Source organism: Erpetoichthys calabaricus, chromosome 15 (assembly GCF_900747795.2).
Source record: "Erpetoichthys calabaricus chromosome 15, fErpCal1.3, whole genome shotgun sequence".
NCBI classification, from domain to species: Eukaryota; Metazoa; Chordata; class Cladistia; order Polypteriformes; family Polypteridae; genus Erpetoichthys; species Erpetoichthys calabaricus.
In genome coordinates this window covers 94,216,757-94,238,508 of record NC_041408.2, presented here as the reverse complement: position 1 = coordinate 94,238,508, position 21,752 = coordinate 94,216,757, and the positions used below count along the sequence as shown (strand labels likewise).

The window sequence follows — 21,752 nt, the reverse complement described above, 5'->3', positions numbered from 1 at the left end:
GACTCTTCCTAGAGCTGGCCGGCCATCTAAACTGAGCGATCGGGGGAGAAGGGCCTTAGTCAGGGAGGTGACCAAGAACCCGATGGTCACTCTGTCAGAGCTCCAGAGGTCCTCTGTGGAGAGAGGAGAACCTTCCAGAAGGACAACCATCTCTGCAGCAATCCACCAATCAGGTCTGTATGGTAGAGTGGCCAGACGGAAGCCACTCCTTAGTAAAAGGCACATGGCAGCCCGCCTGGAGTTTGCTAAAAGGCACCTGAAGGACTCTCAGACCATGAGAAAGAAAATTCTCTGGTCTGATGAGACAAAGATTGAACTCTTTGGTGTGAATGCCAGGCGTCACGTTTGGAGGAAACCAGGCACCGCTCATCACCAGGCCAATACCATCCCTACAGTGAAGCATGGTGGTGACAGCATCATGCTGTGGGGACTGGGAGACTAGTCAGGATAAAGGGAAAGATGACTGCAGCAATGTACAGAGACATCCTGGATGAAAACCTGCTCCAGAGCGCTCTTGACCTCAGACTGGGGCGACGGTTCATCTTTCAGCAGGACAACGACCCTAAGCACACAGCCAAGATATCAAAGGAGTGGCTTCAGGACAACTCTGTGAATGTCCTTGAGTGGCCCAGCCAGAGCCCAGACTTGAATCCGATTGAACATCTCTGGAGAGATCTTAAAATGGCTGTGCACCGACGCTTCCCATCCAACCTGATGGAGCTTGAGAGGTGCTGCAAAGAGGAATGGGCCAAACTGGCCAAGGATAGGTGTGCCAAGCTTGTGGCACCATATTCAACAAGACTTGAGGCTGGAATTGCTGCCAAAGGGGCATCGACAAAGTATTGAGCAAAGGCTGTGAATACTTATGGACATGGGATTTCTCCGGTTTTTTATTTTTAATAAATTTGCAAAAACCTCAAGTAAACTTTTTTCCCGTTGTCATTATGGGGTGTTGTGTGTAGAATTCTGAGGAGAAAAATGAATTTAATCCATTTTGGAATAAGGCTGTAACATAACAAAATGTGGAAAAAGTGATGAAGCACTGGGAATACTTTCTGGATGCACTGTATTGTGACGACTCTTGAAATGTGGCTCAGGTGGATCTCATTCCGTTGATCGTCACCTTGTTTGGAGTCCACTTGCGTGTGGTCGATTTTTTTGATCAGCCCTGAGTACAAAATGCACACACCTGTCTATAGGAGGTCCACCAGTTGAGTCTAACCCAGGCCATGAGGTCAAAGGAATTGCCTACAGAGTTCAGAGACAGAATGGTGTCGAAGCACAGATTTTGGGGAGGGCCGCAGCACTGAAGATTCACAAGATGAACCGTGGCCTCCATAATTCTCAAACGGAATCAATTTGGAAGAACCACAACTCTTCCAGAAGGAGCTGACCACCCAGCCAAACTGAGCAATCAGGGAAGAAGGGTCTTGGTAAGTGAGGTGACTAAAGAACACAATGGTCATTCTGTCCGAGCACCACAGAATCTGTGTGGAGAAAAGAGAAACGTCTAGAAGGACCACCACCACTGCAACACTCCCCTACTGTGGGATTTATGACAGCGTGGCCAGACGACACATACCCAGCTGGGCACCTTTAAGAACTCTCAGACTGACAAACAGGACTGTCTGGTCTGATGAAGCTAAGACCGACATGTGTGGCCTCAATTCAAACTGCTGCACAATGCCACTCCAACAGTGAAGCGGCATCAAGAACTGGGTGACGACACTCTCGACCATGTTGGATCTTCAATGGCACTTCACTGGATTGTGTGGCTCCTCGTAGAGTTATAGCTTGACAAAAGAACCATTTCATTCTGGGAAGGCTTCTTTGCATATGAAGTTGGCACTTTGGACTTGGAAAAGGTTCTGATTGGTGGACAAAACAGAATTCTTCAGTGTCTAGTAGGCTACCTATAGCAGGATCCAACAGATCCAGAATACCGGAACTTGGCCTGAGTTATTGTATTTGTTGTGAGAATCCTTTTAAAATTAGGAACCCATGGAAGATCTGTTATCAGGTGTCCATTATATGGATTTACAGAGCCCATTACAGATTTAAATCCATGGTTCTTTCTGGACCCTTCTTGTGGACAATTCTTTAGGGAATCAAAAAGGGATCTCTTGTGGCATTGCTCTGAAGAATCAAATCAGCACCTTAATTTTTAAGAGTGTAGTCAGGCTTGAGGGAAAACAAAGTACAGAGATGTCCTTAATGAGGACCTGCTCATAGTGTTCTGGACCACGGACTGTTGGCAAAAAGTCCAAAGGACCAGATGGAGTCAGTTCTCCAGTACTTAAGGCCTGTGCTGACTGACAATGTGGTATCCCTCTGTCACCTGCTCTGTCTGTCACTAAGCTCTCTTTTTGGAAAATGTCCTGCATTGTTCCTCTTCACCTAATGACTACCGACCAGCGGTCTCACTTAGGGCTTACATCATGAAGTTCCTTTGAGATGGTCGTCTTGGGCTGTAGGAGTCTCTCTAGTGGTAGACCACCTGAAGTTCACCTATCAAAGTCTGGAGTTGAGGATGCAATGATCTGTCTGCTAAAAAGACTGGACAAAGCTGACCCCACTCTGAGGGTGATGTTTGTCGATTTCCCCACCACCTTTAATACCATCCAGCCATCCCTGTTAAGGGGTAAACTCAGATCTACAGATGGATAAGCCTGTGGTGTCCCAGCTGATGGACGATCTGTGGGACAGACCATAGTGTGTGACAATCAAGGACTGTGTGAGCAACCACAACAGCAGGTCAGGTCACTTACAAGAGATCTCGGATGATTCTGCACTTAGGGGATGTATTGAGGCAGAGGAGAGTCAAGGGGAGAACTTCAAAAACTGACCGCAATTACACACCAGTAAAACCAAAGGACCGCTTATTGATATTCACCACACCAAGGAGCCTCCATGTGTGGACTCTATTCATAGAGTAGATGTGGAGATGGTGCACTCCTACAAGTGCTTGGGGGTCCAGAGCAATGACATGTTGGACACAGAGGAGCTACAGGAGAATGAGCGGAGCAGACTCTTTTTTTCATAGGAGACTGTTCTCCTTTAATGTGAGTAGTGACATCCTTCACATCTTCTACAACTCTGTGATGGCCAGTGTGGTGTGCTGGGTCAGTAACCACTTCAAGAGAGGACCACCGAACTATCAAGTTGATTATAAGGGTAGACTTAGTTATAGGATGCCCTCAGGAGCACCTGGGGGTCATAGCAGAGGAGACAATGAAGACAAAACTGAGCGCCATTATGAACAAAGCTGCACATCCTCACTCAGACAACAATGCTGAGGACTTTCAGACAATGAATTATTCAGCAGACTTATGTGAAGAAACATGATGGGGGGGGGGGGGGGGGGGCTCCATTATACCAACAGTGTTAAACATCACTATGCCTACATATTCTATTCAGGGCCTTCATCTCTCTTTTTATATAGTGCCTTCAATCTATCTTATATAGTACCATCTATCCATCTGTCTGTCTTTTATATAGTGCCTTTCATCCATCAATCCATCTATCTATCTATTATATAGTGCTTTACTGTCCATCCATCTATCTAAGAGATGGATGGATGGACAGTAAAGCACTATATAATAGATAGATGTGAAAGGCACTATATAATTCATTCATAGCTATATAGTGTTTTACTGTCCATCCATCTATGAATGAATTATATAGTGCCTTTCACGTCTATCTATCTATGAATTATATAGTGCCTTTCACCTCTCATATCTATCTATTTAAAGGGCTTCTGTAAAAAGCCAAATTTCCTCCTGGGGACAAATAAAGTTCTATCTACAAGGATTCACCTTCCAACAGGACAAAGCAAAGCCACCACAGGGGTGGCTTAGGGTCAGCTCTGTGAATGTCCTTGAGTGGCCCAACCAGAGCCCAAACTTGAACCCACATCTCTGGATGGACCTCAGCTGCAGTCCACCGATGGTCTCCATCCCACCTTATATAAGCTGTGCACAGAAGAATGACAGAAAATCCCCAAACTCAGGTATGCGAAGCTTGTTGTGTGAAACCCAAGAAGCCCCCGAAGTACTGAAAGGGTCTAAATTCCTGTGCTAATGCGCGAGGTCAGGTTTTTATTTTGCTACTACGAGGTGTTGATTTCTGCGTAAAACGATTAAAATGCGTTTAGCAGAAAGCTACAGCGCAACAAAATGTGACAAAAGTGACAGGCAGTGCAGGCACATACGTTGGTCCTCTCGGTCTGTGCTTGAACCTCTGTCTCAGCGCACTCGCCGTTTCAGGTTTCCTGGACCCTCTTCTTCTTCTTCCTCTAATTCTTCTTCTCCTCCCGGTCGCGTATTGCCGACTGTGCACGTTGATCCGCCGATTGGCCAGCACACCGTTTTCTTCGAACGCAGCGGCGTCCTTCCCGTTTCTCTGACACGGCTGCCAGTCACGGTGGCACTGTGCCCAGAGTCAATCTCGATCAAAAACGTTGAGAGAGACAGAAAACAACGTGGGATGTTTTCGCTATCGTGATGGCAGTCTGAGGACGCCGCGGGCGACTGGCGTTTTGCTGCAGCGGGCGCGGCTTTAGGACCGCGGAGACACCCGGAGGAGAGGAGAGCCGCCGCTTTGCAGCGGAGTGTGAAGAGCCCACTCGCAGCCCCTCTATCCCAGCTCGGATTCCACCGTGTGCAGTCACTTCTCCTTCGGTTTCCACCGGTCGTGTTTTGGGACTTTCTCAATCGGATCCCGTTTCTCCTTTAATATCTCCTATCTGTCACCTTAATCGGTGCGGCTGCGTCTCGCGGTCATTTTCACTTCGGGCACTGGAAGATTTCTGTCGGACAGAAGGGACTTGGATGGCACAACTCAAATAGCGGAGTGTGGGCGATGCGGCTGCCAGAGAAGTCGAGCTAGCAGCGGACGGCAGCCCACAAATCTGCTCCCTGTTCGCCCGAGGAGAGCGCGAGGAGTGAAGGTAGGAGCGCACGTTTTGATAGTCTGATCACGAACTTGGCCAGCAGCAGTAGCAGCGGCGGAGGCTTTGCAGCAGCACGACATCAGCATGCCGAAGCCACCATCGAGACCGCGGTGTTCAAAGACAGGAGCCGCCGCCGCCGCACCGCGTCCGCTTTTGTAAGCCCGCGCGAGCCGCGCTTAAATCGCATCGGCGCATCCCTGGCATGTGGTGGCACCGGTGTGGCCACTCTACAGTGGCATTATCTTCCGAAGAGCCGAGATGGATACGCGTGGACTCGGTGTGTCGTGCCGCTTGAAGTACTTGATAGATAAAATTGCTGCGCGTGGTGGTCTCCGGGGGGCTCACCACAGATTAGACTGCAGCCTTTTAAAACCCATTTTTTAAATGTTCATATCAAAAGTGCAGGACGGGACGTGTCCTGCTGGACGCCATCCATACAAACCTGCGCTTGAGTTTCCTTAAAACAAGCAGAGCCGTCATTTTCAAAGGGCAATGGGAAACAAATCCCTTACCTTTCTTCTGGGAGCCACCTTGGCACGGAGAGATCATCGGGAAAGGCTTTTGGTCTCGCTTTACTAAAATGATGGCAGTGTTTGGGAACGAAGGTGTATACGCACCGCGACCCTCAACGAGATCAGTCGATCAAAAATGCTTGGACAGATTGAGGTGCAGGGGGGACTACGTGGTCGAGGCTTTGGATGTCAAACAATGAGGTCGTGGGTTCAAATCAGGGGCGTTTGTAAGATTTCATTCAATCGGGGTCTTTAGCCGCGTTTGAGAGAGCCATGGTAGAAATGAAGAGCGGTGGGCGGGTTTGGGGGTCCCCCGGGGTTTGTCTCCCTGCAGGAGTTTCGAGTTTGCCGATATATATTTATTGTTGGAGAAGTTAAAAGGGGCGAAAAGCCGCCCACCCCAAAGCCACTGGTTCAAATCCCACTATTGACACTGTGTGACCCTGAGAAAGTCACTTCACCTGCCTGAGCTCGGATTCTTCTTCATCTTCTTCTTCCTATTCCTATTTTTATTTGCGGTCACTAACATTTCACTAGACTTATCAAGTACCAATCATAGGTTTCATGACCAGATGCCCTTTCTGATGCCAACCCTCCCCTGCATTTATCCGGGCTTGGATTGCTAAAATGTAAAAATTGTATCTCAGATGTTAAAGGCACCAGAAATAAGTGCGTTCAAAATGTTGGTGTGTCCAAACAGACGTTTACTTACACTTTGTATTTATAGATTTATACTGTGTCAATAAAATTAAAAAGTTTACAAAAATTAACCAGTGCGGCACTCTGGTTATAAGGCTTTGGACTTACGGATTCAAATCTCATTACTGACACTGAGCAGCTCACTTCACCTTCTGTAAAAACACAAGAAATGTGGAAGTCGTGGTGGAGAAAGGGAGCAGTCAGCCCAATAAGTTAATAGCAGTAAAATACTGTACTTGTAGTTTGAAATGACCTCACACCGCATTAAAAGCGCAACTTTTATCTCATCAGTCCACGCGCAGTTTCCCTGAGCCCACAAGTCAGCAAAAGTGTCGCGTCCGGAGGAAACTGCGGGCACCGCTTGTCACCTGCACAATGCCATTCCAGTGCTGAAGAGTGGGGGAGGCAGTGACAAGGACTGGGAGACGACAATGCGGGCACTTCACTGGCTCGCGTGGCTCCATCGCTCTAAAAAGGGCCACTTCGTTCGGCGAGGCTTCTTTACATTGAAATGCGGTCCTTTGGACTTTTCAAAGGTTCCTGATATGGCTACGAAAACAAAATCGTGGACGGAACCTGAACTTACAGCCTGTCAATGAATACAGCAGGAGTCCTGGAAACATCAGGAAACCACTGGGACGTCACGAACAAACCATCAGACTCAGGGTTATTTATGGGACCTGCTGCTCAGATAAATCAAAGGTTCTGTCTGGACCCTTCACATGGATATTAACCCTAACCCATGGCATTGCTCAGCAGAACCATTAGGCACTTATTTTTAAGTGTGCCCCTTTTCTGGAAAAATCGAGAAGGTGCTTTTTATAAAAGGTCGGCTATAAAAATCTATCATATAGTGTCTTTCACATCTATTATATAGTGCCTTTCACTATATCGATCTATTATATAGTGCCTGTCACATCTATGTATGTACAGTATTATATAATGCTTTTCACATCTATCTACTGTATGTATTAGTGCCTTTCACTATCATGCCTTTCATGTTTATCTATTATATGGCGCCTTTCACATCTATCTATGTACAGTATTATATAATGTTTTTCATATCTATGTATTAGTGCTTTTAACATCTGTCTATTATATGGTGCCTTTCACATCTATTATGTAGTGCCTTTCACTAGCTATCGATCTACTATATAGTGCCTGTCACATCTATCTATGTACAGTATTCTATGCTTTTCACATCTATTTATCATGCATTTCACGTTTATCTATCTATTACATGGCGCCTTTCACATCTATCTATTATCTGTCTATCTATGTATGTACAGTATTATATAATGCTTTTCACATCAATCAGATAGATAGTGAAAGGCACTATATATGTATGCATTATATGGCGCCTTTCACATCTATTATGTAGCGCCTTTCACATCTATTTATCTATCTATATAGTGCCTTTCACATCTACCAATCTATGTACAGTATTATATAATGTTTTTCATATCTATGTATTAGTGCTTTTAACATCTATCTATCTATCTATCTATTATACGGTGCCTTTCACTAGCTATCGATCTATTACATAGTGCCTGTTACATCTATCTATGTACAGTATTATATAATGCTTTTCACATCTATGTATTAGTGCCTTTCACTATCTATTTATCATGCATTTCACGTTTATCTATCTATCTAATATATGGCGCCTTTCACATCTATCTATTATGTAGTGCCTTTCACATCTATCTATCTATGTACAGTATTATATAATGTTTTTCATATCTACTATATAGTACCTTTCAGTGCCAGTCCATCCACTTTGTAGTGGTCGCCTGTGCCAGACGTTTTTCGATTATTTCTTTAAAAACATCTTTTTCCAATTAAACGTAATCTCATCTGAGCTGTGATGGAGTTCGGCCCCGTTGTTCTTGCCTTGCGCCCGATTGTTGCAGGGATGGGCTCCAGCCGCCCCGCCACCCTGCGCGTTTTGAAAGACGGACGGGTGGATTTAATCTGAACTGGCATTTTAAACACTTGGCACTTTTCGTTTCTGCTATGGATACGGACAAGAACCATCGATCCGCTCAGCCACTTACTGAAGCCATCCGTGAATTCATCCATCATCGCGTCTGCTTGATCCCATGAAGAACAAGGCAGGACCGAGGGGAGCCCGGATAAAATCTAAAGCAGTTAAATAAAGGGGCCACTTTTTCTGCGACGTTTAGTGAGAGTTTTCCAAGAATGAAGTTGACAGTTGGCTGATATTTCAGTTCTTGTGTGTTGAGATCGCTAAATGGCCTCGATCACGCCATTCGCCAGCAGAGAGTGCCGTTGTGTTTTCACGGGACAGTGACGCGCACGCACGAATGGGTCACCGGCTTGCCTTTCATTACAGGTTACTGACTGGGCGGAGCTGCCATCTGGGCGTCGTAGGTGCGCGCCTGGGGCCCGTGACGTATTGAGGCCTGTTTACCAATTAATTAACTAATACCAACTAGCGCCAAATCCAGGGTCTGTTCCTGACTTGCCCCCTATGCTACTAGCTACGTTGGGCTCCAGCAAGTCCCCCTTACCACGTCAGCAAACGAAATTAAGCGGGTTAGAAAATGATGGGCCTTTTGGTAGCTGTGCGGGCTTTATGGGCGGATGAGCCGTTGGTAACGAACATGCCGAGCTGTCCCCCACCGTACTGAGCTCTCCTGTAGAAATTGTACAGCTTGCGGCTGAAGAGCACAATGCAGGGACAATGACAGGGAAGCGAGTGGCAGTTTTAATGAGCGGCACGTGAACGGAGGTCGTTTGCAGATCCTGACTCGGGACACAACAGCAGCAGCAGCTCCAGCGCAGGCTGACATTATCACTCCCCGGACTATTCGGTTTTATCCCCCATTTTTACATTTTGCCCTCAACGCTGTTTTTTAAATCTGTTATAACCTGCAGGTCTGCAGGCCGATTTTCTAAAGTTCATCTTGCAAGTAGTCCCTCGATATTCTGTCGAATTTGCTTCTAATTCTTTGCCCTAACAAGCTTGGTCTTATATTTTCTTCTCCTGCGCCATATAAAGCTCTCCGTTTACGTGTCCGTCCCTTTCCAACGTTGCCCTTTGCCGATTGTGATGTCGATGGATTTCTGTTGGTCCGGGAACAACATGTCGGTCCATTTATTCAAAGCTGAAGTCGTTGCGGTGTTCTGTCTCGCCAAACACTGCGGTGCTCTCGTTCATTAATAACGTTTGCATTTGCATTTCTTTACCATTGGAGTGTCGCTGAAGTGGCCGGTGGGGACTCGGGTGCACCAATCGCCTTTAAAGTCCTCACGAGTGGCCGCGTCACACATGGACGGCGACCGGGGGGACTTCAGGACAAGACGTCACCGGGCAGGCGCTCTGAGCTTGAAGCTGCGGCTCGGGGGACACCACAGGGCTTGTGGATCGGCGTAACCAGTCCAAAGGCAGAACCAGTTTGGACACCCTGGTGATTTCTTTCTTCTACGTATGAATTAATGGAGGAATGTCGGCACCTGATTAAGGCCATCGAGTCCAAACGCTGTGCCCTTAAACTTCTTCCTTTAAGCGCGTTAATGACCCCCAGTCGTGTTTTCTCTTTGAAAGTGTGATGCCCATCTTTGTTTGGTCACATCTTGTTATTTTCGGAGGCTGCACCCAGGATTCTCATTCCACTCCTGAACATTTCGTGTCGAGTTTCTCACGTTTTTTCCCCCCGAGCGTTTTTTGCGGGGTTTCCTCTTTTCAATCCCCGATACTTGCACAGTGATGATAACTGGTGGCTCTAAACTGGTCCCAGTGTATCGTGTGCCACCCGAGACTGGTTTGGATGGAGCCCGTCCAGGACGGTTTCCTGCCGTGTGCCCACTGCTGCTCGGACAGCAGCCCCCGGCTCACCGCTACGACTCACAGAAGGACAGACGCGACATGGTCGGCAGCTTTGAAGGACAACTATCGGCACCTGACAAGAAAAACAAAATCAACCCTGTCAAAACGTGCGGCTATACCCCATAATGTCCGACTTTGTTTTAATGTGGGATCGTGTCCGGTGTAATTTTTAAAAAAATCGGGTGATTAATAAAGGCTGCGGAGCGCTGCTTGGGAAAGCGAGATGTCCAGATAAGTCCATCAGGCAGGCAGTGGCAGCTCAACATAAGGACCAGGCTGGGGGAGGATTGGCCGATTGTCAGTGACCGGTCATTCCGAAATGTGACATGCGCCCCCAATCTCAGTGGCCTCTGACTCTCCTCCACATTTGAGAATAAGACGCGAACCCCCTGAGCGCCTGAACACGAACAGCCTCAGAGTCTCCTTATGGTGGCGCTGCAGCTCCTGGGAGACAAACTCCATGTCCTTTGAGCTCTCAGAACTTTGAATGGGATTTACTTACTTCTTCATCCAAACATTTTTTTTCACCCACTCATTCCAGTTTAAGTCCCAGAAGCCTCTTCCAGCAGAATCTCGCACAAGGCAGGAATCCTCCCTAAATGGGGTGCCAGTCTGCTAACAAGCACGTCTACTCATGACAGGCTGATGTCACGTCACCAGTTGCCTGTGGAAGAGCACAAAGAGAAAAGGGGACACGGGGACAGAGCTGGTCTGACCTTGGGACTCTGGTGCCATAAGACCTTGGGGTGACCACTATGAAATTTGTGACATAACACCCCGGTAACTGGTTGGCCTTTTCCTTTTTGCTCATTAAAGGGAGACGATTCTTATACCGTTTAATTAATTGTCTGATTTTACTTTCCTGCATATACAATTTGCTTACCACTGAAAGGCGCTATAAATTATTCAAACTGCTGATTCATTCTCCATATTACACTCATCATGTCACTTGAAAGCTCTGCTTATACTATATATACAGTAGTCCAAAGACATGCAGGTTAGGTGGATTGGCGATTCTAAATTGGCCCTAGCGTGTGCTTGGTGTTTGTGTGTGTCCTGCGGTGGGTTGGCACCCCGCCCGGGATTGGTTCCTGCTTTGTGCCCTGTGTTGGCTGGGATTGGCTCCAGCAGACCCCCGTGACCCTGTGTTTGGATTCAGCGGGTTGGAAAATGAATGGATATATTATATATATATACTGTATATATGAGAAACATATAGGGCGGCACGGTGGCACAGTGATAGCACTGCTGCCTTGCAGTAAGGAGACCCGTCTGGGTTCGTTTTCCAGGTCCTCCCTGCGTGGAGTTTGCATGTTCTCCCCGTGTCTGCGTGGGTTTCCTCTCACAGTCCAAAGACATGCAGGTGCATTGGCCATCCGAAATTGGCCCTGGTGTGTGCCCTACGGTGGGTTGGTGCCTTGCCCAGGATTGGTTCCTGCCTTGTGCCCTGTGTTGGCTTGGATTGGCTCCAGCAGACCCCCACTTCCCTGTGTTCGGATTCAGCGGGTTGGAAAATGGATGGATGGATAATATACAGTATACACATACATACACACACACACCCCTGTATGGATATACGTATTGTGGCCATTGGCTGGCATTTCAAACCCAAAACCAGTGGCGTCATTAGGGGGTCTTCTAGAGCTTTACCCCCTGATCTCAGAAGTGCACCGAGAAGCCCTCCGCCTCACCTGTTCCATATACTTAGACTCCTAGACCCCGATGTTCACAAGCCCATCCATCATTAATTCCATTTCAGCTTTCTGTCAATGCTTGTTGACCCCACAAAAACTTCAAGGGGGACAATCCACTTGTCTACCATACAAACCCAACCCCCCCCCCCCCCTACACACACACACTTTACCATCTGCTTTATCAGAGGTGGGGGGGGGGGCACTTAATTATTGCTAAAGGTTGTGACACCCCTGCCCAAAAACCCCCACACAACTACACGACATACCAGTCCCAGGTTCAAAGCCACATACCTACCTTCACACAGGCTTCTCCGCCACCTCCATAACCTTCTTTCCCTTTTTCTCCCCCAGTCCTCCTCAGGCAATTATTGTCCTCGTCCTCTGATTCCAACCCACCAGGGTGATGCCAAGTGGCTTCTTTCATTCCAGACCCAGAAGTTTTTCTGATGCACCCACATTGTACACAGGAAGCACTGCCAGGTCAGGTGGAACCTCCTTTCAACTGGTGAAGTCCTCTCCTGGCAGCTCCCCCTGGTGGTACCCAAGGATCCCAGCAGGGCTAACCATTAGGACTACAACTCCCAGGTCACCTTGTAGGTTTGCACACAGTGGTCTCAGCAGAGAGATGCAGCCACTTGGCGTATGGGGGAGTAAGTGACCCAATAAGGTGGTGTCCCTCTGTCCTTCCATTATGTCATCCCAATCAGGAAAGAGAACACCAACCATCCTGGCCAGGACACCCACCCACCAACATTCCCCATCCATTACAAATACATTCCCGCCAGGTACTTAATCATCCATTCCCACTTGGATGCCAGCCCACCCTTGCCTTCCATCATATTATTGTGTATATTACTGTCATTATTACTTACTGTTTAGCTGACACCTTCATCTGAGGTGACTTCCAAGATCTGAGGTACAACTGGCTGTATTCCATTTTTGTTTTTACCATTTGTATACACATCCATAGATCCATATTGTGACAGATGGCCAGGGTCATTACCTGGCTGGGATGCCAGCTGGGTGCTGCAGCAACCAAGGGAGGCTGCCTTCTAGCGTCCTGAGGAAGATAATGCCCCAAACGTGCTCTCTCCCTCGGTCCTTCCACCCAGCTGGCCCTGGCCCTGGCCCTCCGTCACTATATCCATACAGTACAGTATATATATGTAGAAGGCTCTTTGTCAAGTTCCTCAAGCCCCTCCTGAACAATAGTGGCAGTGTGGCAGGGCGCATTATCCTGCAGAAAGGGATCACTGCCATCAGGGAATATGGCTGCCATGAAGGGGATTATGGGGTCTATAACAATCTGTAGGTAGGGGCTACGTATCCCAGTAGCACTCACATGAATGTCCAAACCCGAGTCTGCCCAGCAGGACATTACCCAGAGCATCCCACTGCCTCCATCAACTTGCCTTCTTCCCACAATGCATCCTGGGAAACACTCATCCAGGCGTCCATGTGATCTAAAAGGAGGTGGGATTCATCAAATCAAGCCACCCTGCGGTGGGTTCAGCTGGTGGGCTCTCCTTGCATTGGAGTGCCCTCTTTGGTGTTCTCCGTGGTGAGGTGAGATGTCTCCTTCCTCAGCTCGCTGTTTGGCTCTTTGCCGTGTCCTCTGTCACTTCATAGGGAAAGTGTCACTCCTTCTGTCACGAGAGTGTAGGTGCGGAGGTAACGTCCGCTTCTCACTCTTCTCAGACTGGGCCATCACTGACTTGGAAGAAAAGGTCGTAGAGCAAGTTCTGGGCGTCCCGCTCCAAGGCCCAACGGAGAGGACCATCCAAGTCAAAAGAACTTTTGTGAACTTTTGGATCCACAGACATTGGAGAGCAGAGCAGCTTGTCAGCTTTCAGCCCCCCAGAGATGAACACAGCAAGTTTTGATGGACGGTGAAAGCTCGGATGATCAGACTGAGGGTCCCACCAGTTTCAGATTCAGTGTCCACCACACCCAGACAGGTTCAGTTCACGGTCCCAAGTCTAATCTGAAGGTCCCTATGGGCGTCTTTTCATCTGAAGGGGTCACTGTAGAGGTGACCTTTATTATCAGACGAAGTGCTGAGTTGACCCGAGTGTCAGTAGAACCGCAGTTCGGCCATTTGCTTTGGTGGTCACAGCTGCCTTTCCGCCTCTCTCTTGAATCAAAGCTCCTACCAGGCATTGTGTGCCACTAAAAGCCAAGCAGACGGGCAATGCCCACTGTGTCTGACTCCACATCTCCACCCGTCACTGCCAGTATCTGAGTGATGGCTTCAGTGTGGCTGTGGTGGGGGGGCTCACATGTGTAAAAACAGAGCCTGGCGTTCAGTTGATGAGCGGCTTGGTCTGGTGGGCTGCTGCTCACAAGACAACGAAATTAAAACGCGTTCAGTGGTTTGCATTATTAACGCCCTCGGCGTCCATTGAGGTTTGGGGAGCAGCTTGTTGCATTTTATGTCTATTTAATTTGCTGACATTTTAATCAAAGGGGATTTGCAAATCTCAGTTGTTTCCTTATCTCCATATTGTTAGCAACTGCTGCCTAAGTGGATCATTCAGGACGACACAAAGTGAACTGGGGACCTCCAGATGTTAAAATTAAGTCATGTTTAGGACTGGCCACTTGTCTTTAATTGTGTATAGCGCCTTTCAGAGAGCAGCATCCCTAATGATATGTTGAAACTCTACCTCTTTCTGCCGTTTGAACCCTGGCACATTAAGAAATTCATTTACGGTCACACCAAGGGTCTGTGACACCTGTAATTTTTATACAGCGACTTTTAACCTCCTTGATTTTAACGTCAAAACGGTCTTAGGCTTGGAATTCTCTGTAAATATGGTTAACCCCGAGAACTTCATAACCTGAACTGTGTTGAGCCTGAATAAAGCTCAGGACTGAATTCTGCTGCCATCTTGTGGATGAAAGAGTCATACAGCAAAAAATCACGTGCTCTGTCACTCTGTAGCAACTCATCAATATTCATGAAGTGGGTGGAGCCATCAACCAAAACACCATCGTATACAAACATAAAACCGTGAAGGCATCTTTAGAACGAACTGCAACTGAACCATCAGCTGAAACGAGGGGCAGCGATGGCGATGAGAGTTGACTGTCAGACATTGACACGCATAGTGAAAGTGATGCTTACGGCACCGGACAACCGGCTGGACAACCGGCTGGACAACATGGCTGGTGACTTCAGGTGCGTGACGCTGCACTGTGAGCAAGTACAGTAGGTGCACAGCAAAATGGTTAAAGAGCTTCAATCAAAAGAAAGACGTTAGCCTACTAAGCACTGTTCACAAAGCAGCAACTGCATGTCAGGGGAAAATGTGAAAGTCACTAAGCCTGGCATGGCGGTAGCCCTCAACAACACTAGGGGCACATTGATGGTAGAATTTGAAGTACCTGATTCACACCATCTCACATGCGCAAGCAGCAAAAGAATATTATAAGAAAAATGAGCAAAGTGACAGACGTCTAATATCCCAAGTGCGACATCGGGCTGTGCGCTGGTGACGGTCACAAAACGTGTCACACGGAGGACGTGTACTACATCTGAATCAGTACAACAGTGGGCACGAGACAGATCATTGTGTATTCATGTTGACATTTCAATATTTATATATTTGTCTTTCTTACTAAATTCAATTATGTATTGCGCCTTTTAGCAGAGAACAACACCCCTAATGTTATGTCGTAACTCTTTACCGATTTCTGCACTCTGAACTTTTAGGAGATTCCTTCAGATTCAGACATAAATGAGATTCGGGCAAAGTTTTTGGGCTCATTTGTCCAGGGGGGTAAACTTAATGATAAGGGGGTTAATAATAAACAACAACATCTCAAGGTTCTTTACAGTCCAGTAACCTTAGAATGGCTTCCAACCTTCTATACTTTTAGCACACCGGATAGTAAAGTCATTCACCGGGGCACCACGACATGGGAGGGCAGAGGAACTTGAAATAGGAAGTTTATCTTGTACACTCCAACCCATAGGGGGCCACACTGCTGGCAACCAGATGAATAGAATTACAAAAAGGCACTATATGATAGATAGATGGATGAAAGGCACCATATGATAGATAGATTGATGAAAGGCGCTATATAATAGATGGATAGCTAGATAACACCGTATTCTCCACCAAGGGGTCATCACACAGCTCTTTTTCTTTCCTGATGTACGTCGTGTTTATGACGCGACTTTATGAAGTGCAGCCTCGGACCCGCGACGTCCACACCAGATGCCAGACTCATTACACGATGCCGTTAATCGGAGTTGTTCGCCTTTTTCTTACCCGACACTTGCTCCTCATCTCTGCTGTGCCTCTTTTTGTTCCACTTTTCATATTTCGCCCCACTTATCATTTTTGCCAGCTGCCTCGTGCTGTTTTAAGAATGTTCCATGATTTTATTACGATACATGCACGGTAATTTCGTGTGCCATGTATTGTTAAAGGCGCTATATAACTGACTGATGGTCTATACCTCTTGTCTGATCGTCAGACCCAATCCCCCTCCTCCGCTTGCCCCACCGCAGCTCGATCCTCCTCCTCCTCGTCGATTGAGCGCTGAGCGCCCCCACAGCAGCCCCCCGGTGTTTGTTATTCCCGCCTCGTTCCTGCCAATTCCACTGATGCGCTCGTGTGCGGGACCGAATGAAGTGGCCCTGACATCAATTACTCTCACACACTCATCGGCATCATTTTCAGGGCTTCGACAGCACACCGCATTAAGTCGCCTCTTCGTAAAACAGACGGATAGAAAGAATCGATGAGTGCCGTGACAGGCGCCGCGAACGGGGGGGGGGGATTTGCCTGGAGGTGCAGTCGGACACGACGAGAAGTCAAATGGGAACCACGGGACAGGAAAGGCGGCGGGTGCGTTTGTGAAGATTCGTTCAGACGTTAAATGGGTGACAAGGACGGGACGGGACTCTGATCCGTAACGTCATTCATTTTAATTGCATTGATTTTTTTTTTTCGGTGATCTGTGGGTTGACTTGACTTAATAAATCGCTCCGCTTCTGCGCAGTTCCCTCTTCCTTGATTTATTGCGTCTCCTTGTCCACCCTGAACTGCTTTGGGTCAAATGCTTGGGCGCTTTGTAGAGAGGCTCGTAATAATGAATGACTTTAATGGCCTCACTTTTCATCTGCGTCTCCAGGAGAAGGTCAGTGCTGGCAAAAGACCATCAGACCAGACCTTCTCAACTGGGATTTCCAGTCCAGCTAATTCCTCCAGGGTATCCAGAGTCTTCTTAGTGTACCTCTAAATGAACATGACAGGCAGTCACCCACCATCACCGATTTCTACTGGCCTCCCAGCCAGGTAAGGAACTCTCACTCATTCCTGCCAATGATGCCAGTCCTGCTGCATTTCCTGTCACACTGTCCTCCTGGCAGAAAGAAACCTTTACATTGGCCTCCTGGACAGGAAAGGGAACGGGGTCCATCGTAGCCAGGATGCCAGCCCATCTACGACACTATCATTATCAAATGATGATCTTAGTGTGATGTAGCACCTTTCTATTGTAATGCCATCTCAAAATGTCCAACTATTAAGCACAGCTTCACTGCCATTTGAGGTGACCAAGGAATCATCCCCTATAAACATCCAGTCCATTTCAATTGGCTCATCTGGAGGCAGAAGATCGTCTGGTAGTCCTTCATGTGTCCTTCAAGAAACTCACCTCATTATGCCCGTCACTATGCAGAGCTTGGGACCACCTGTGAAGATGGGGGTGGGGGTGTCACCAAAATACGCTTGGGGGAGCAGAGATGACGTGCTGACTCCAGACAGTAAATGCGATAAGATCCATGTGTTCCAAGACCTCAGCGGTACCCATTGGGCCATCAATTCTCCAAATCTAATCAAATCAAATGATGTGCCACTGTCCTTAAAGCAACTGGCACAGAATGAGCAAAGCTTTACACTGACACGGGACAAAAGACGTTGTGCATTTTCTAAATCCGAGTTTACTGGTAAAAGGAAGCTGAAGCTTATTGAAGTAGCAAGGTGTGCAGAGACAGGCAATCAATGTGTGTTATATAGCGCCTTACTAAAGGACTTCAGTCAGTTCATCAGAAGGCTCTGGGTAAATGCAAAATAAAATGCAATTAATAAAATGCCCAGTAGATATCCATGCCCGGGATCTTGGAAGTATGTATGTAGGGTGGTCAGCACTGTCCACAGTAAGCCATCCAGAATTTAGGGACAGATGTGCCACTGGTTGGCACTGAAAAAGGTTCTCTCTCCCAGTTCAAACCAACCATTCAAGAACTTAGCTCTGATGGCCTTCCCAGTCTGCATGAACTCTCTTTCATGGACCAGGAGCTTCACCAACATCTACTGCGTGAGCTTACAGTGAGCAGGTCACCCGGAGTGGAGGACTGATGTCAGGACACTTCTCCTGGACCCTGGTCTGGCCTGCTTGCATTCTCCACACACCCCTCCACCCCACAGGCATCTCGATGTTTTCACAGGTTAATGAACCATCATAAGTGAATCTGGGGTCAGCATCACTTTCCAAGGGGACCAGCAGCACTGCGCAGAGATTTATGGAGCTTCATCTGTCCTCTGCTGTGTGATGAACGGGTCCACTGCATTAGTGAGTAATGGCCGAGTGCGAATGTCTTCAGCTTCCAGTAAATCTGGCTATGTGGTGTCAATCTGAGGACAAATAAACCGAGGAGCATATGGGGGCCTTCAGAGGACATGGAAAAAGTGGTCTGCTGAAGGGACGCTTTCAGTTATACTGAGCTCTCTGCCTTTATTACTGTCAATGTAAAGTGCAGACACAGCTGTGGAGACACTGCACTTTATATAGTGCCTTTCAAATACTTTAAACTTGAAAAGCTGCAGATCTTCTGTGTTCATACTTCAACACTTTGAGAATTAGAGTGGGAGATGAATGAACCGATGCCTAAGAGTGAACTTACAGCTAGACGGTGGTTTTTATATAGCGCCTTTCATGTATATTATGGAAAAGCATGTTGGAGAAAAAGATTATCTTTAATGAAAACATGATGTTATATAGCGCCTTGCTATTGCAAAGCTGTTTCAAGGAGCTTTAACAGAGAAAGAGTAGTATCTATATCTATCTTATAGTGCCTTTCACTCTATCCATCCATCGATTATATAGTGCCTTTCATATCTATTTATCTATTGATTATATTGTGCCTTTCATGTATATTATGGAAAGGCACGTGGGAGAAAAAAAGATTATTATTAATGAAAACATTATATAGCGCCTTCCTATAGCAAAACTGTGTCAAGGAGCTTTAACTGAGAGAGAGAGTAGTATCTATCCATCATATCGTGACTTTCACTTTATCTGTCCATCTATCTATTGATTATGTAGTGCCTTTCATATCCATCTATCAATCAAATAGTTCCTTTCACTCCATTTATCTCTTTTATATAGTGCTTTTTACATCATTTATCTACTATCAATATTTTTTTTTATAGTGCCTTTTACATCATTTATGTATAATTATGAAATAATCAGCTTTATGTGATATAGCGCCTCTCTCTTATTATACATCCTAAAGGTGTCCAACAGTTAAGCGCAGCTGCACTGCCGTCTTGCCGCACTGTTGTAGTAGATGAGGTGGCTGCCTGCTCAGGTTACTTTGGTTTTAGCGAGTTTCACATTTTATAAAATCGTAAAATATCCTACAAAATGAATTTTAACTGGAGTTTTGTGAAGCGGTTTGAGAATTTAAATGTGTCCGCTTCACGTGCCTCAATTGAACTGCTCTGTGCGGAATGCTGACCAAGATTATTACAGTTATGTTTTTTTATACGAGTTTTTATTTTTAGATTATTTCTGATCTTACTTGGAAATTCAGCTTAGTTTTAGTTTTCCTTCCTCGTGTATTTTTAGGTTTTTATTTCACAAAGACATTTCCATTTTATTTTTATATCTATTAGTTTCAGTTTTAGTAATTATGGCATGGAGCGGCTATGGAGTTTCATTTTTGTGTCACAATCAGACAGAACTGTACACTTAACAGATATGGATACGAGTTTAATGTTAATGGCAGCTTATTACACTACATGTTTGCAAAAGTGATTGGTCAGCAACAATACGCTGATCTTGTATGATGACCTCTCCATCAGTGGGGTTTTAGTTTCAAAAATCGGGAGTGCTCTCCCCTCGACTTCCTCGTATACTCAGATATGGGGATGGATACTTGAGGAGTAAACCACAAGACAAGGATTATATTATGTACATTAAAGAACCATCAACGACAAATCAAATGAAATTAATAATATATTGAATAATTATTATAAAAGTGAAGTTGAATAAATGGGACTCTGCAGCTGCATGATTAAAAAAAAAAATAATAATAATTGATGTATGTGTTCAGGTAAAGTACCACGTCCGGTTTGGTGTAACAACCACATGCCAAATTTCACCCATCTATCTCATTTTTTTAGTTATCTTGTTTACACACACAGACATAATAATTCTAATTATTTTCGGACTTGGGGTGGTCTAAAATGTTGGGATTCATCAAAATCTCAAGGTTGAATTTTTTCATGATTACTATACTGTAGTTTCTCTGTACTTTGTTTACGAGAAAGTAAAAACGATTTTTCCTGTGCGAAGTGGCAGGTGAATTACTGTCAACGAAAAGCAGGCACCTGAGAAATAAACTGAAACGTTATTCCCTGGTGATTTTTCTGTCCATACGGTACAGGTTTTGTTGACCAGCATATTCCAATTTCAGACATTTAAATTACATCTTGATATACAACAAGCACAAAGAAAGGCGGCACAGTAACTTGCTTCTATTTCACACACCCATATTCACAAATGCTGTGTAAACCATAGACATATATAGATCGACGCTGCATTCACTGTGTTGTCCAGTCGACACGATACAGCAGCGCGTCCGCCATATTGCGAGTGGCAAAAGTGCCATTTAAACTAATACAGGTAGACATGGAAACCGGGTTTTCTGATGAAAAAACAACATTTAATACAGTATTGTTTACATACAACAGATTTTGGCGAATCGTTTACATGCATTTATATCCATTTATACACCAATAATGAGAATTATTAAATAATTCGTCCCATATAAGTAGCATTTCTCGGACTGCCTTCTTCCATCTCCGAAACATTTCTAGACTTTGTCCGGTTCTTACCCAACACAGTACTGAAGTATTGATTAATGCCCGAGTCACCTCACGTATAGATTACTGTAATGCTATTCTATCTGGCATCCCACAAAAACGTATCCATCGCTTACAACTTCTTCAAAATTCTGCTGCCAGGATAATAACCTGCTGTTCTAAATCCACTGAACATATTACAGCGATTCTCTCTCAACTTCACTGTCTCCCTGTTAACTACCGATTACAATACTAAATGCCGCTCTTAACATTTAAAGCTCTCCACCACCTCACTGATCTCCTCCAGACTTGCTCTCCTCTCACTCACTCAGATCCTCATCTGCAGCTCGACTTTCTGTACCACACATCAGACTCAGTGCTATGGGAGCTCGAGTGTCTCTCATTGTGCTCCTCAACTCGGGAATTCTCTTCCCTCTCATAACCGTCAGCTCGATTCAATAACACATTTTAAAACTGCCCTCAGAACTTATCTTTTCAAACTGGCAGACCAATTGTGAATTTTGCTCTGTTACTGCCAGTTATTTGTTTGTCTTTCTTTTAGCAGTGAAATGATCCAGTCAATGACAAAATTAACAATTGTATTGTATACAAATTGGCTTAATAATTTCTGAAAACATTTCTCTCATTCCTCTCTCAATCTCTCTCTCTCTCTCACACACAATATATACAGGATAGGATCTAAAACCCAGGACACAGAACTGTCTTCCATAGCATTTTCCGTGTGTTGCCACTCTGTAACTTGAGAGTATTCAGTCTAGTAATGTGGTGCAGCCTTAGTTTGTGGAAGACTGACGCAACTAAAGACATGAGCATACAATGATGGCTGTCAATTTCAAACTGTTTCCCCAATGAAAAACACATCATCTGAACCAATCTCAGCCCAAACAAACTGACTGATCAGTCATCCTGCTCCACTGA

The 21,752-nt window shown here is 45.9% G+C and overlaps 1 protein-coding gene and 1 long non-coding RNA gene across 2 annotated transcripts in view; both read left to right on the top strand.

Annotated features, from left to right (window-relative positions):
• LOC127525969 (uncharacterized) overlaps window positions 1-21,752 on the top strand; it is a 569,224-nt gene that overhangs the window by 32,306 nt on the left and 515,166 nt on the right. The gene's annotated exons all lie outside the window — the stretch shown is intronic.
• LOC114666103 (synapse differentiation-inducing gene protein 1) overlaps window positions 4,455-21,752 on the top strand; it is an 88,298-nt gene continuing 71,000 nt past the window's right edge. Inside the window, exon 1 of the mRNA XM_028820837.2 lies at window positions 4,455-4,948. The gene's annotated coding sequence lies outside the window, so the exon portion shown is untranslated. The remainder of the gene's footprint in view (window positions 4,949-21,752) is intronic.